The following is a 12,450-nucleotide window of genomic DNA, read 5'->3' on the forward strand; positions in this document are numbered from 1 at the left end:
GTCTTCAGCTCTCACATCTCTCACGTGCATTACCTAAGCTGACATAGTAGCTGGGAGAAATAATTCGCAGACGACACCAAGCTAGGGGGAAGTGTCGATCAACTGGAAGGCAGGAGGGCTCTGCAGAGGGACCTGGACAGACTGGAGAGTTGGGATGATTCCAATGGGATGAGGTTTAACACGGCCAAGTGCCGGGTCCTGCACTTTGGCCACAACAACCCCATGGGGAGCTCCAGGCTGGGCACAGAGTGGCAGAAAGGGACCTGGGAGTCTGGATTGCCAGGAAGCTGAACAGGAGCCAGCAGTGTGCCCAGGTGGCCAAGAAGGCCAATGGCATCCTGGGCTGGCTGAAGAACAGCGTGGCCAGCAGGTCCAGGGAAGGGATTCTGCCCCTGTGCTCAGCCCTGGGGAGGCCACAGCTTGAGTCCTGTGTCCAGTTCTGGGCCCCCCAGTTCAGGAAGGATATCGAGGTCCTGGAGCAGGTCCAAAGGAGGGCAACCAGGCTGGTGAAGGGACTCGAGCACAGACCCTTTGAGGAGAGGCTGAGAGAGCTGGGGCTGTTCAGCCTGGAGAAGAGGAGGCTCAGGGGAGACCTCATCGCTGTCTACAACTCCCTGAAAGGAGGTTGTAACCGGGTGGACGTTGGTCTCTTTTCCCAGGCAACTCTCAGCAAGACAAGAGGGCAGGGTCTCAAGTTGTGCCAGGGGAGGTTTAGGTTAGATATTAGAAAGAATTTCTTTACGGAGAGAGTGATCAGACATTGGAATGGGCTGCCCAGGGAAGTAGTGGATTCTCCGTGTCTGGAGATATTTCAAAAGAGACTGGATGTGGCACTCAGTGCCATGGGCTGGGAACCACAATGGTGGTTCAAGGGTTGGACTCGATGATCTCTGAGGTCCCTTCCAACCCAGCCAATTCTATGATTCTATGATTTTTCTGCTGCACAAGGAATCGGCTGATCATTAAGTGCCTTGGTTTTCTCAGATTAAGAATATGTTCCTTAAATCTTTAAAACCATCTGTCTTCTTCCAAGCCTGGAGGATCAAAGGGTTTTTCTGTGCATCATTTAGGGAATAGCCTCTGTTACAGGTAGGACTTGAAGGTTTCAATTTTTTGAGGGGGAAAGGTATTTTTGCAGTTGTAACAGTTTCTGTTTTCAGAACCTTAGGTCTTGGAATGTGGCTCCAAAACGTTATGTAGTGAGATTTGCAAAAAAGTCTACTATAATTCTGTATAAGGGTAGTACAACAGTTAGGTGCTGTTAAAGTTGTTAGACCTTCCTCTGTTAGTGCATGTGATTTTTTTTTTTAAATTATTTTTAATAAATGTGAAATTATGAATGTTTTTCTTCAAAACCAACCAACAAACGAGTGATGGGCCTTCCATCTTATTGACTGTGGTGGTTTTTTCCTAGTTAATGTTTTTGTTTGTCTCAAACAGGAGCTCCCCTGTTCTTTCAGTCTGATCTCTACACCCATGCCTCAGAATGTTTCAGTTTCAGAAAGGATGCCAGTGCTAGCAGAAAAAATTCTAAAGCTGCCATGAAGAAAAGTTTCACCCTTCTAAAGGTGTTAGGAATGAGCAAAGAAAAAAACATCCAGCATCAAAACTTTTACTGCTTGCTAATAGAGTAGAAAAACTTGCTTCTTGGTTCTTCTGACCCTTGTCACCCTGAAATACTGTAACTGAAGGATCCTGCCTTCCCTTAAAATGACCTGTAGGCATCTAGGATTACTCAGATTTTAAAGAAAATAGTGTTTTACCTGTTGAAGGCTGAAATTGCACTGTGATTCTTGGTGACTTAACATGGGACTTTTGGGTTCTATTTAACTGCAGGACACAGGTAAGGGCTCTTTCTCTGCTCACAGTCGTGTTCCTGGTGGGTTTTGAACTGCAGCTCCAGTCATCCTGGTGAAGCAAATTTGAATTAGGCAATGTTTTTCTGTCCAAGCCTCCTAAGAACTACTATAGAGAAGCAAGGAGAATATTTTTTTTTTCCAAGAGCAGCTGAATGCAATGCCCTCAGTCACAATGTTTTTAAATGGAGTGCCTCAGAGGATGTACCAGAGCATCTTTAGCACTTCCAGTACAAGAGGAATGAAAGGACCTGGATTATGTCAGAGCTGCATCAGAGGCCTGAATGATTATCATTAATTTCTTGCTAGGAGATGACACAATTTGGGCTGTATTTATGGGGGTGGGAAGGTAGGCTGGATTTGTTTCAGATCCATGTACTTGCAGGCTTTGTGTAGGGATTGCACTGGCAGAGCCCTTTGGAGGCTGTTCCCTACAGTCCTGCCTGTCCTGGCCAGACCTCTCATGTCCAGGCTGATTAATGCCTTATCTTTCCATGCAGCATTGCATCACATGGGGGGAGAATGAGCTGGCAGAGAGAACCTGTCTAGCTGATTTGTTTTTATTTTATTGTATTTTCTTGAACAGCTTTTAAAGCCTCTGGTTACCTTACAATTTGCAGCCCAGTTCCAGCCAAGCAGATCCATAGCTGAAGGCTGTGACCCGGTAAAGAACAGGTGAAAGTGGTATGTCCTTGAGTTGCACACAGTGGGATGCTTCTCTTTTTGCTCTCCCCACTCCCTGCCCAGTAAATGACGTGTGGTTTTGTTACCACAGACAAAGAAAATAGGTTTAGGACAGAGACACTGGTTATTGCAGACTTGCAAAAAGCTGGGTACTGGGTAAACTCCCACAAATCAACTCAGCTTCCTCTTAATGTAGGACATATACATAACAAATGCAAATTCATCTTATCTCCCAAGTACAACAATATTATCATCTAAATACTTGTCTGGTGAGTTCCTCTGAGAGAGAGGGAGTCCTTCCCAGTAAGCTCCACTGCTCATCTTTCTCTGCTACTGGTGCTTCCCATCCTCTGTGCCTGGAGACACTCATACCAATATAACTCAGCAAGCACCCCCTTCCCTTGGTCATGCTGGACTCTCTTCTCCAGTAGTGTTTTGTTTTAACTGGATCATGGTCTGCTGTGTGTGTCTTTTCTCCTGGCTGAGATGGGAGTGAGGAACTTTTCAAGGGCTTTTCAGGTTCAGCATTAGGGTCCACTGCTGGTTGACTGCCTCTCCTTCAGAAAGGCTCTCACCTGGCTTGTAAACAAGTTTGGTTAACACCATCACATGTTTGGTCACATGAAATGCATAATTTTTTCAGATAATCTTTTTTATTTCCACAATAATCTTTCCATCAGGTTCAGCCCTGATGATACAATCTGCTTTTAGAAGTGTCTGGAGCAGAAGCTGCTGTGGGCTTTAATCCATGTGCAAATTTGGGAGGGGAAAGAAAACAAGTAGGGAAAACTCCTGAGAAGTGAGCTCAGAAAAGTTCAGCCTTTCCAGCAAACACACCCTTCTAGTTCAAATGGGCTTTGTGTGAAGACCAGTGGAAATCTGAATTGCACTGTAAGTTCATTAGCAGCATTCCCACTCATTTCAGGAGAACCAGGGTTGTGTCCTCCAGCTGTGCCTCTGGAGGGGTACATCAGCCTTACATCCTCCATAGCCCTGTGCCCCTGGACTGGAGCAGAAAGACTCTTCCCAAGCCCTCTCAGGCTCCTGCTCCAGTGGGGGTTCAGCGGGGTGTGCACAGGAGCTCTCAGAACTCAGGAGAGGGACTGCCTAAACTTCATCTTTTGGAGACACCATCACATCAAACCTGGATCATAGGATCATAGAATGGGCTGGGTTGGAAGGGACCTCAGAGATCACCAAGTCCAACCCTTGATCCACTCCCCCCGTGGTTCCCAGCCCATGGCACTCAGTGCCACATCCAGGCTCTTTGGAAAGATCTCCAGACACGGAGAATCCACTACTTCCCTGGGCAGCCCATTCCAATGCCTGATCACCCTCTCCAGAAAGAAATTCTTTCTCATCTCCAACCTAAACCTCCCCTGGCACAACTTGAGACCCTGCCCTCTTGTCTTGCTGAGAGTTGCCTGGGAGCAGAGCCCAACCCCCCCCTGGCTCCAACCTCCTTTCAGGGAGTTGGAGAGAGTGATGAGGTCTCCCCTGAGCCTCCTCTTCTCCAGCCTCAACACCCCCAGCTCCCTCAGCCCTTCCTCACAGCAATTCTGCTGGATCCTTTCACAGCCTCCTTGCTCTTCTCTGGACCTGCTCCAGCACCTCAATCTCCTTCCTGAGCTGAGGGGCCCAGAACTGGACACAGGACTCAAGCTGTGGCCTCCCCAGGGCTGAGCACAGGGGCAGAATCCCTTCCCTGGACCTGCTGGCCACGCTGTTCCTGAGCCAGCCCAGGATGCCATTGGCCTTCTTGGCCACCTGGGCACACTGCTGGCTCCTCTTCAGCTTCCTGGCAATCCAGGATGTGCCCAAGCACAGATGCCTCCAAGCCCACTGACACTAGCTGACTTCTGGTTTATGGCTCTGTAGAAATTGGCTTCTGATGCTTATAGGTTTGCAGGGGTCCTGGAGTCTGGGAAAGCTTTCTTGTTTGTGAGCAAAAGTATCCAAATGATTTTCAGTGCAGGTGTAGGGCACAGCTGAAGGTGAGAGCAGTCCAGTGGTCTCTTGGGGCAGAATCCCAGGGGTCACTCCAAGGTCAGAGGGGCAACAAGTGGCTTGCAGGAGCTGCAGAGTTGAGCATGTGGAGGCAAACTGGCATTTCCTCCTTTCTCTGTGCAAATGGGAGGTTTTGGTAACTAAAGGCTTTGTACAGAGAGGTCTCTCTGGCTTGGGAGATGTGAACCCAAGTTCAGGCTTGGATGAGTCTCTTTTCTGTCTGTGGGATCCTTAGGTTGATTACTGTATTCAGATTGGTTTTCTTCCTGATTTTTTAAAATTAAAATTTAGTAATTGTAGTCAAAGTAAAGGACATTAAAAATTCAGTAACTTGTCCTACCTCTTACACAGCCACTGCTCTGTGCAGTTAGTTTCATGAAAGAGAAGGCAGGGCAGAGCTCATTTTGCTTTCCTATAACTGCCTCTGAAGGATTTAGAAGTAAGATGGGATAGTAATCAGGTGTGATGTTATGTGGTCTTCAGGGCAGAGCTGCAGGAAGTTCATTGTATTTCTTTTGACAGGATGGAGCCTTTCACGTGATAATTTTTTTTTATTATTATTTTTAACTTTAATTCTGTAATCTCAATCTGTTATCTAATTGCAGGAAGACTAAACTTGGAAGTGTATTTCATCTGCTTGGGAAGGAAGACTCCATCTGGGTCTGTCTGGGGAGCTCTTGCTGTGACCCTGGTGTGGGGCATCTTGTTTATCAGGTGCTGGGGCTCCCTGTGCTAAGGGCAATGTGGAATTACCCCTTAATTTGGGCTGGAGGACTTTTTATTGTAATGGTCTGGTATTGCTGAGAGAAGTTATCTTTCTGGCTCACCTCCAATACATGTTGTGGGCTGTGTTGTGCTTGTTGGCATTCCCCTCCCCAAACATCCCCTGCACTGTGCTGCTTGTAGCAGAGAGGTCCTTCTGGAGCAGCTTTCACTGCATCTTCCCACTCAGTGAAACCTGTCTGTAGGGGCTGTCTGACACTTCCCTATCCTGACTGCTAGACTGACTCCTTCCAGACCTCACAGAGATTTCAAAAGGAATTAAAACATATTTTAAATTTAAAATATTTTAATTTTAAAAATAAAGTGCATCAGAAGGACTAAATACTACTTTTCCCTTTATCCTGATAGCTTTTCTCCTAGACTTTTTAGGCATGTGTGGATGATAATTTAGTTTCCTGTGGAATTTAGCAGCTTTGAAAAGGACTAAGATCAGTGACTGGTTGGGGTTGGGCTTGTGATTGGGAAGAACACCCTTCTTTTCCAGAGTAAATAATGTTTAGATGCAAAGAGCTCTCCTGTAAATCAATGCACTGTATGTTTTCAACCAGAGTCCCGTTTCTCAGCCTATGGGGAGATGTTTTGGGATGCTCTTTAATAAAATCTCATGTTTGACCCAGAGCTTTTCAAGAACTCTGAGTCTGCCTCATTCCCTTTCCAGGACTGAGTCTCCACAAGCCTGCAGAGCATCTTTGCTGCTGCTGCACTTCTCACTGCTGAATTTTATCCTGTTTTAACCTGTGCCCTGACCCTGCCTGCTTTTCCATAATAACCTCTTGCAACTGAATTCTTATGGGGTAGGAGCCCTACAGAAAGTTAATTTACTACTTGCTAGAGGGACGTATTCCTCAGTAACTGGCTTGTCCTTAGGAAATACAGCTGGGATTTGGTCAGTGCCCATCAGGGGTGGTACCAGTATGGCTCTGGGCACTGGTGAGGATGAAGATGGGAATCATAGAATCATAGAATTGGCTGGGTTGGAAGGGACCTCAGAGATCATCGAGTCCAACCCTTTTACCACCGTTGCGGTTGCTAGACCATGGCACTGAGTGCCACATCCAGGCTCTTTTGAAATATCTCCAGACACGGAGAATCCACCACTTCCCTGGGCAGCCCATTCCAATGTCTGATCACTCTCTCCGTAAAGAAATTCTTTCTAATATCTAACCTAAACTTCCCCTGGCACAACTTGAGACCCTGCCCTCTTGTCTTGTTGAGAGTCATCTGGCAAAAGAGACCAACCCCCCCTGGCTCCAACCTCCTTTCAGGGAGTTGTAGAGAGTGATGAGGTCTCCCCTGAGCCTCCTCTTCTTCAGGCTGAACGACCCCAGCTCTCTCAGCCTCTCCTCATAGGGTCTGTGCTCGAGTCCCTTCACCAGCCTGGTTGCCCTCCTTTGGACCTGCTCCAGGACCTCAATATCCTTCCTGAACTGGGGGGCCCAGAACTGGACACAGGACTCAAGCTGTGGCCTCCCCAGGGCTGAGCACAGGGGCAGAATCCCTTCCCTGGACCTGCTGGCCATGCTGTTCCTGAGCCAGCCCAGGATGCCATTGGCCTTCTTGGCCACCTGGGCACACTGCTGGCTCATGTTCAGCTTCCTGTCGATCCAGACTCCACTGTCAGGGCTTACAGGGAATGACTCCTTAGAAAGGTGGAAGCTGCAGTACTTACCCTGTCCTTAGAGAAGCTCACACCCCTGCTCCTGCATCTGGTTCAGAGGTTGTGGGGCAGTGGAGCCAACCAAGGACCCATCCTGTGGGTGGGAGAACTGGGACAACATCCCTGAGCATCCCTGGGTGCTTGGCAGGGAGTCCCTCTAGTGGGATGGGAAATCCCTGAAGCCCCAGAGCCTGAGCTCGTCTCTCTGAGGCCCTCGAAAGACAAAAGGCAAAGTGCTACAAACCACAACAGCTTCCACTCTAAAAATACCATAAAAGGCTCTGTCCTCAGAGCTGGGCATGGGAGCAGTTCCCAGCCAGATGACTGCAGTGTGAGTCACTGGGCTGTTGATCCTGGCAGGAGGGAGGGAAGAGATGAAGAGTGAAGAAGATGCCATGCAGGCATACATCAACTCGATCCTACTGCAGTATAGTTTTGCTTTCGTTAGTATTCTGGGGTTTTTGTGGTTGTTTTTTGTTATGTTTTTCTTGGTGTTTTTTTTTTTTTAATTATTATTTGGTTTTTTGTTTTTTTTTAAGAACTTGCAGCAAATGCTGCTTACTGATGATTTGAGCTTAAGGTGTTTGCAGCAAGACTTCTGAATATGCAGAACCTACCAGTTTGCTCTTAGGAAGCACAGTAATTTCCACATTAATAATATGAAGCTAGATAACTCCTCTGACATGGAAGTACATTTTATTCACTCTCTTTAAGCAAAGTTTTTCTTTACCTATCCTCTCTCTTTGTCTTCACCCTTCACTTCCCTGCCTGGTGCAGGTACAGGCTGGGATGGTGGATGATGGATGTTGTAAAAACACATCTCCCTTATGCTATGCACTACTCTTACATCTGCTTTTTATCCAACATGCAGATATTAGAAGTAAAACTGGGTTTGTTTTGGCTTCTTTCTTAAGACAGCACCCACCTGCCCTGGCTCCAGCCAGTTACTACCTTCCCTTTTCCTTCCCTTCAGCTTGTGGTCCTGGCTATCAGAGTGTATGAGATTTTGTCAGTCTATAAAGTTTATCAGTCTTTAAAAAGCTTCCCTTATTTAGGCACCAGCCCATTAATGATGTCATTAGGCAATGTCTTCCAAGTTGTGAGTGGGTGAAGGGAGGTGGTGGCCAAGAGGCTGAGCCCTGCCTCTTTCCTTGGTGCATCTCCATGGGCCTGGCCTTCAAAATAACCCTAAGCCTTCTGCTGCAGCATCAGATTCCATCTCCTTGAACAAACTTTAGCCAAAAACCCCAGTATAGCATAGCTGTGCTCATCTTCCTGCTCATCACTTTGCATTCTTTGAAGTTCTTTTTGGTGGGTATTCACTTAGGCAAACATGAGTCTTGCACACTCAGTATCTTCAGTGCTGCTGAATTTTTTATCATGCCAGTTTCAAAGAACTTGACAGAGGAGCCCATTGGGAGCCTGTTTTAGTGCCTATGGACTAAAGATCCATCGGGCTGTATGGACAGGCAGAGAGCAGGCAGAGATCTGCTGTGCTGCATCTTTTCAGGGAACAAGGCAGGAGTTGGCCACCAAGGTAACGGAGTGACAAAATTATCTGTTGGGTGAAGTTTCTTTAAAAATACAGGTTTTAGCATTTCTGAATGGTGGAAAGCTGTATATTTGTTGCAGGTTAGAAAGTAAAGACTGTGATCTTCACAGGGTTTCTGGACAAGAAAAAGACAAGGACAAGAAAGGTGTCTAAGTGGTTGTTTACTAACATAATTTTAAAATTATTTTTATGATTTTATTTTTTATTACTTATTTTTATTTTTATGTTTTATTTATTAATGTTTTATTTTTTAATATTATTTTTTAATGTTTACTAACATTATTTATTTATTATTATTATTATTATGGGTATTGCTTCTTTGCAATGCCCAAATTGGTGATTAGGAGTTTGTGCTAATTGGCAGTAAAGGAAGTGAAGGAAACATTCCCTGAGCTCAGGCTATCTTGATTGCCAGCAAGTATTTTTATGCTGTGGTCCCTTTTTAGTGACCACAAGCACTGTCAGACATGACAGGTCAGTCTGCTGGAGGTGCCAGCACTGCACGTGGCTCCTGGTCCAGCCTGGAGTCTGAGAAACAAAACAGGGGCTGCTGTCCTGGTGTCCCCAGGGCCACATCCTGCAGCTGGCAGTGGGGTGCAGTGGGACAGAGGGTACAGAGCTGGCGTCTGCGTCTGGGCTGGACTCCCTACAGTTACAAGGACCTTGCTTGGGAGAGGTTATAATTAATAGATATTATATTTATAGATAATTTAGCAGCCCTTAGGTTTTTGGTTTTGTTTTGTTGGGGTTTTTTTGTTGTCGTTTTTGTTTGTTTTGTGTTTTTGTTTTGGTTTGGTTTGTTTGTTTGTTTCCCTCTCCTGTCTTCTTGTCTGGACAATTTACTTATTTGTTCTGCAGTTTCATTCTTCAGTGGAGCTTCCTGCCAAAGTGATTCCCAGATTTAAGACCTGAACTTTCCTCTTCTGGAGGAGACATTCTGGGATGCATTAGGAGGTAGTGCAGGGCTGGTGCTGAGTTCCTGCTGGTCCCTGTGACTCCACATTTTCCCCCACATGACTTTCAGGGTGTGAGTGGCTCTCTGGTTGTTGGGTATGTTGCAGGGAAATGCTCCCTGTGTTCGAAAGCTTCAGGCTGGGCAGCCAGCACAGGCAGATTTCAGTGAGGAGTTTGCAAAGTGTCAGTTTGGGTTGAGTAGCTGAATATTTCATATGCTGAATAATATGTGGACTTTTGGTGTCCTTTGTTTGAGGACCTGACACTTGATAGTCTGGTTGCTTTAAAAAAAAAAAAAAAAGTAAGCAGCTTGGGGATGCATTCAGTGCTTTTTTGGGAGCTGTAAGCTTGACACCATGTTTTCTTTTTTGGCCACAACAACCCCATGCAGCGCTACAGGCTGGGGACAGAGTGTCTGGAGAGCAGCCAGGCAGAAAGGGACCTGGGAGTCTACATCGACAAGAAACTGAACATGAGCCAGCAGTGTGCCCAGGTGGCCAAGAAGGCCAATGGCATCCTGGCCTGTATCAGAAACAGCATCACCAGCAGGTCCAGGGAGGTGATTCTGCCCCTGTACTCAGCCCTGGTGAGGCCACACCTCGAGTACTGTGTCCAGTTCTGGGCCCCTCAGTTTAAGAAGGATGTAGAGGTCCTGGAACAGGTCCAAAGGAGGGCAACCAGGCTGGTGAAGGGACTTGAGCACAGGCCCTATGAGGAGAGGCTGAGAGAGCTGGGGCTGTTCAGCCTGAAGAAGAGGAGGCTCAGGGGAGACCTCATTGCTGCCTACAACTACCTGAAAGGAGGCTGTAGCAAGGTGGGAACTGGACTCTTTTCACAGACGACCTTCAACAAGACAAGAGGACACAGTCTTAAGTTGTGCCAGGGGAGGTTTAGGTTAGATATTAGAAAGAATTTCTTCACGGAGAGGGTGATCAGGCTATGGAATGGACTGCCCGGTGAGGTGGTAGATTCTCCGTCCCTGGAGACATTTAAAAAAAGACTGGATGTGGCACTCAGTGCCATGGTCTAGCAACTGCTGCGCTGGGTCAAGGGTTGGACTAGATGATCTCTGAGGTCCCTTCCAACCTGGCTAATTCTATGATTCTATATGATTCTTGTGACACCAGTGTTTAATCCTGCATCCCTCACTGTCAGAAACACCATGGGCTTGGTGGCCTTTGGTGGCTGAATAAGAGTAACATCACCAGGAATTGGTGTTTCATCCAGGTGGTTTTGGGGTGAAATGTGGTGATAAGGCATCTGGCAAGAAGTGCAGTTCATGGTGAGAAGAGAGAAACAGCAGATACTCAAAGAGTATGATAGAGAAATACTCAGAGTGGGCAGAGCATCTCCTGGAGCTGGAAAACAGCTGGAAAGCAGCTGGAAAACAGGGTCAGCCAATGGAAGCCAGGTCAGTGATGCTGGAGCTTTGTCTGCTTCATGGGACCTGCCAGGGACAGAGGAGGTGCTGGGGTGTGCAGTCCCCTCCCTGCAGGGCTGGGAAGGGCAGGACTGGGCTGTGCTGGGTGGTTCTGTCCCAGGGACACCCTGCTGCTTTCCTTTGGGAGGGAGTCTGAAACCCTTCCAAAACAGGAGGGGAGAAACGATCTCGGAAAGCAAATGTTTTCTGATAATGCTGAGCAACAGCACAAGCTTTTGTTTTCTGTCAATGGAAGGAAGTGGGAGAAACATGTAATAATTTTAGCACAGCTCAGGCTTTGCTGCTGCAGAAGAGATTTAGTCCTTGCCCTCCTCCAGTGGGTCCTAGGAGAGGATCCAGTGCAGAGAGATGCAAAAGGAGAGGATAGGTGGGAAGGGAGCTGGGGTTGTTCAGCTGCAGCCTCACTGGAGCACATGCTACAGAAAGCTTTGTCACCAAGGAGCTGGGAGAGAAATCCAGGTCTGGGCTTAATGGAAAATGGGAAGTGTGAAGGTGAACTCCTTGGTTTGTGTTCACTGACATGGTGGTGCTTTAAAGGGTGGGTTCACTGGGGCTCCTCCCTGCTCAACTCATGTGATGATAAAAAGCAAACCAGCTCTGACCTGTGTTCTCACTAGAAATCCTCCCTGCTGAAAGGCTTGATGTTTTGTAAAAAATAAAATGCAGAAATGTAGTGCAATTGCTGTTTTGTTTTGAAATCTTACGTGAAGGCCTGCAGGCATGTTCTTACTTGAACATGGATCTTATTCTTCATGTTGTCTGTACTTTAGGAAAAAATCCAAATGGATTCCTTTGTGCCTTTCCTATCAAAGCACCACTCACAATCCTTTAATGTTAATTTATTGGCAAATTCTCTTTTCCAAGCCCCTTGCACAGTGCCAAGTCCAGCTGCACTTCGGTAGGATGCCTTGAGCTCTCCTGAGTTCAGATCTTGGAGCAGGGAGTTTTGCAATTCCTAAGCTCCTGAGGAAATCATCAACCTGCTTGCAAATGTCTTTTGTAGCAATTCACTGAAATTTAGTGTTTTTAAGTGAATGTATTTTAAGTTAACTGTCTAGTTATTGCTTTGTTGAGTGAATTTTCAAGTATTTGAAAAGGTAAATGCATCTTTCAAGTTCAGGGTTTGTGTGCTGGTTTTTTGTTTGTTTTTTCTTTTAGCTGAGCATGTCCTCAGCTAAGTAAGCTGCCCCTTGGAACTCAGGAGCTCGGGTGGTACTTAAGGTGTGTGTTTGTGGTTCCTGGGGAGAACAGCATCTGCTCTTGCATTTATGGACAGCCTTGCCTGGGCCTCCATCCTACCAAATGCTCATCTTTGTGTCCCTGTCACACGCCGTTCTGTCTTTACTTTTTCTCCTGTGGCTTTGCTTTGGGACTGAATGACAGATGTGACAGATGTGCTGGGGGTTTGGATGGCAGCTTCAGGAGCTGTGGTCCAGCTGTTGTTGGTGGCTGGGACAGATGTTGGTGGCTGCCGCTCATCCCCTGCCATGGCATCGCATCCCCTGCTCACTGCCAA

At 46.8% G+C, this 12,450-nt stretch overlaps 1 protein-coding gene across 4 annotated transcripts in view; it reads left to right on the forward strand.

Moving 5' to 3' along the window:
* The window catches only part of LOC103530484 (USP6 N-terminal-like protein), a 79,604-nt gene that overhangs the window by 31,156 nt on the left and 35,998 nt on the right, over positions 1 to 12,450 (forward strand). Inside the window, exon 1 of one of the 4 annotated variants that reach the window (XM_030451252.1) lies at positions 9,421 to 9,493. The exons of 2 other annotated variants lie outside the window; for them this stretch is intronic. The gene's annotated coding sequence lies outside the window, so the exon portion shown is untranslated. Of the gene's footprint in view, positions 1 to 9,420; positions 9,494 to 10,842; positions 10,905 to 12,450 lie in introns of those variants that run through there. One more of the 4 variants, XM_030451253.1, reaches the window with a different exon arrangement.

Source organism: Calypte anna, chromosome 5, assembly GCF_003957555.1.
Source record: "Calypte anna isolate BGI_N300 chromosome 5, bCalAnn1_v1.p, whole genome shotgun sequence".
Lineage (NCBI taxonomy): Eukaryota > Metazoa > Chordata > Aves > Apodiformes > Trochilidae > Calypte > Calypte anna.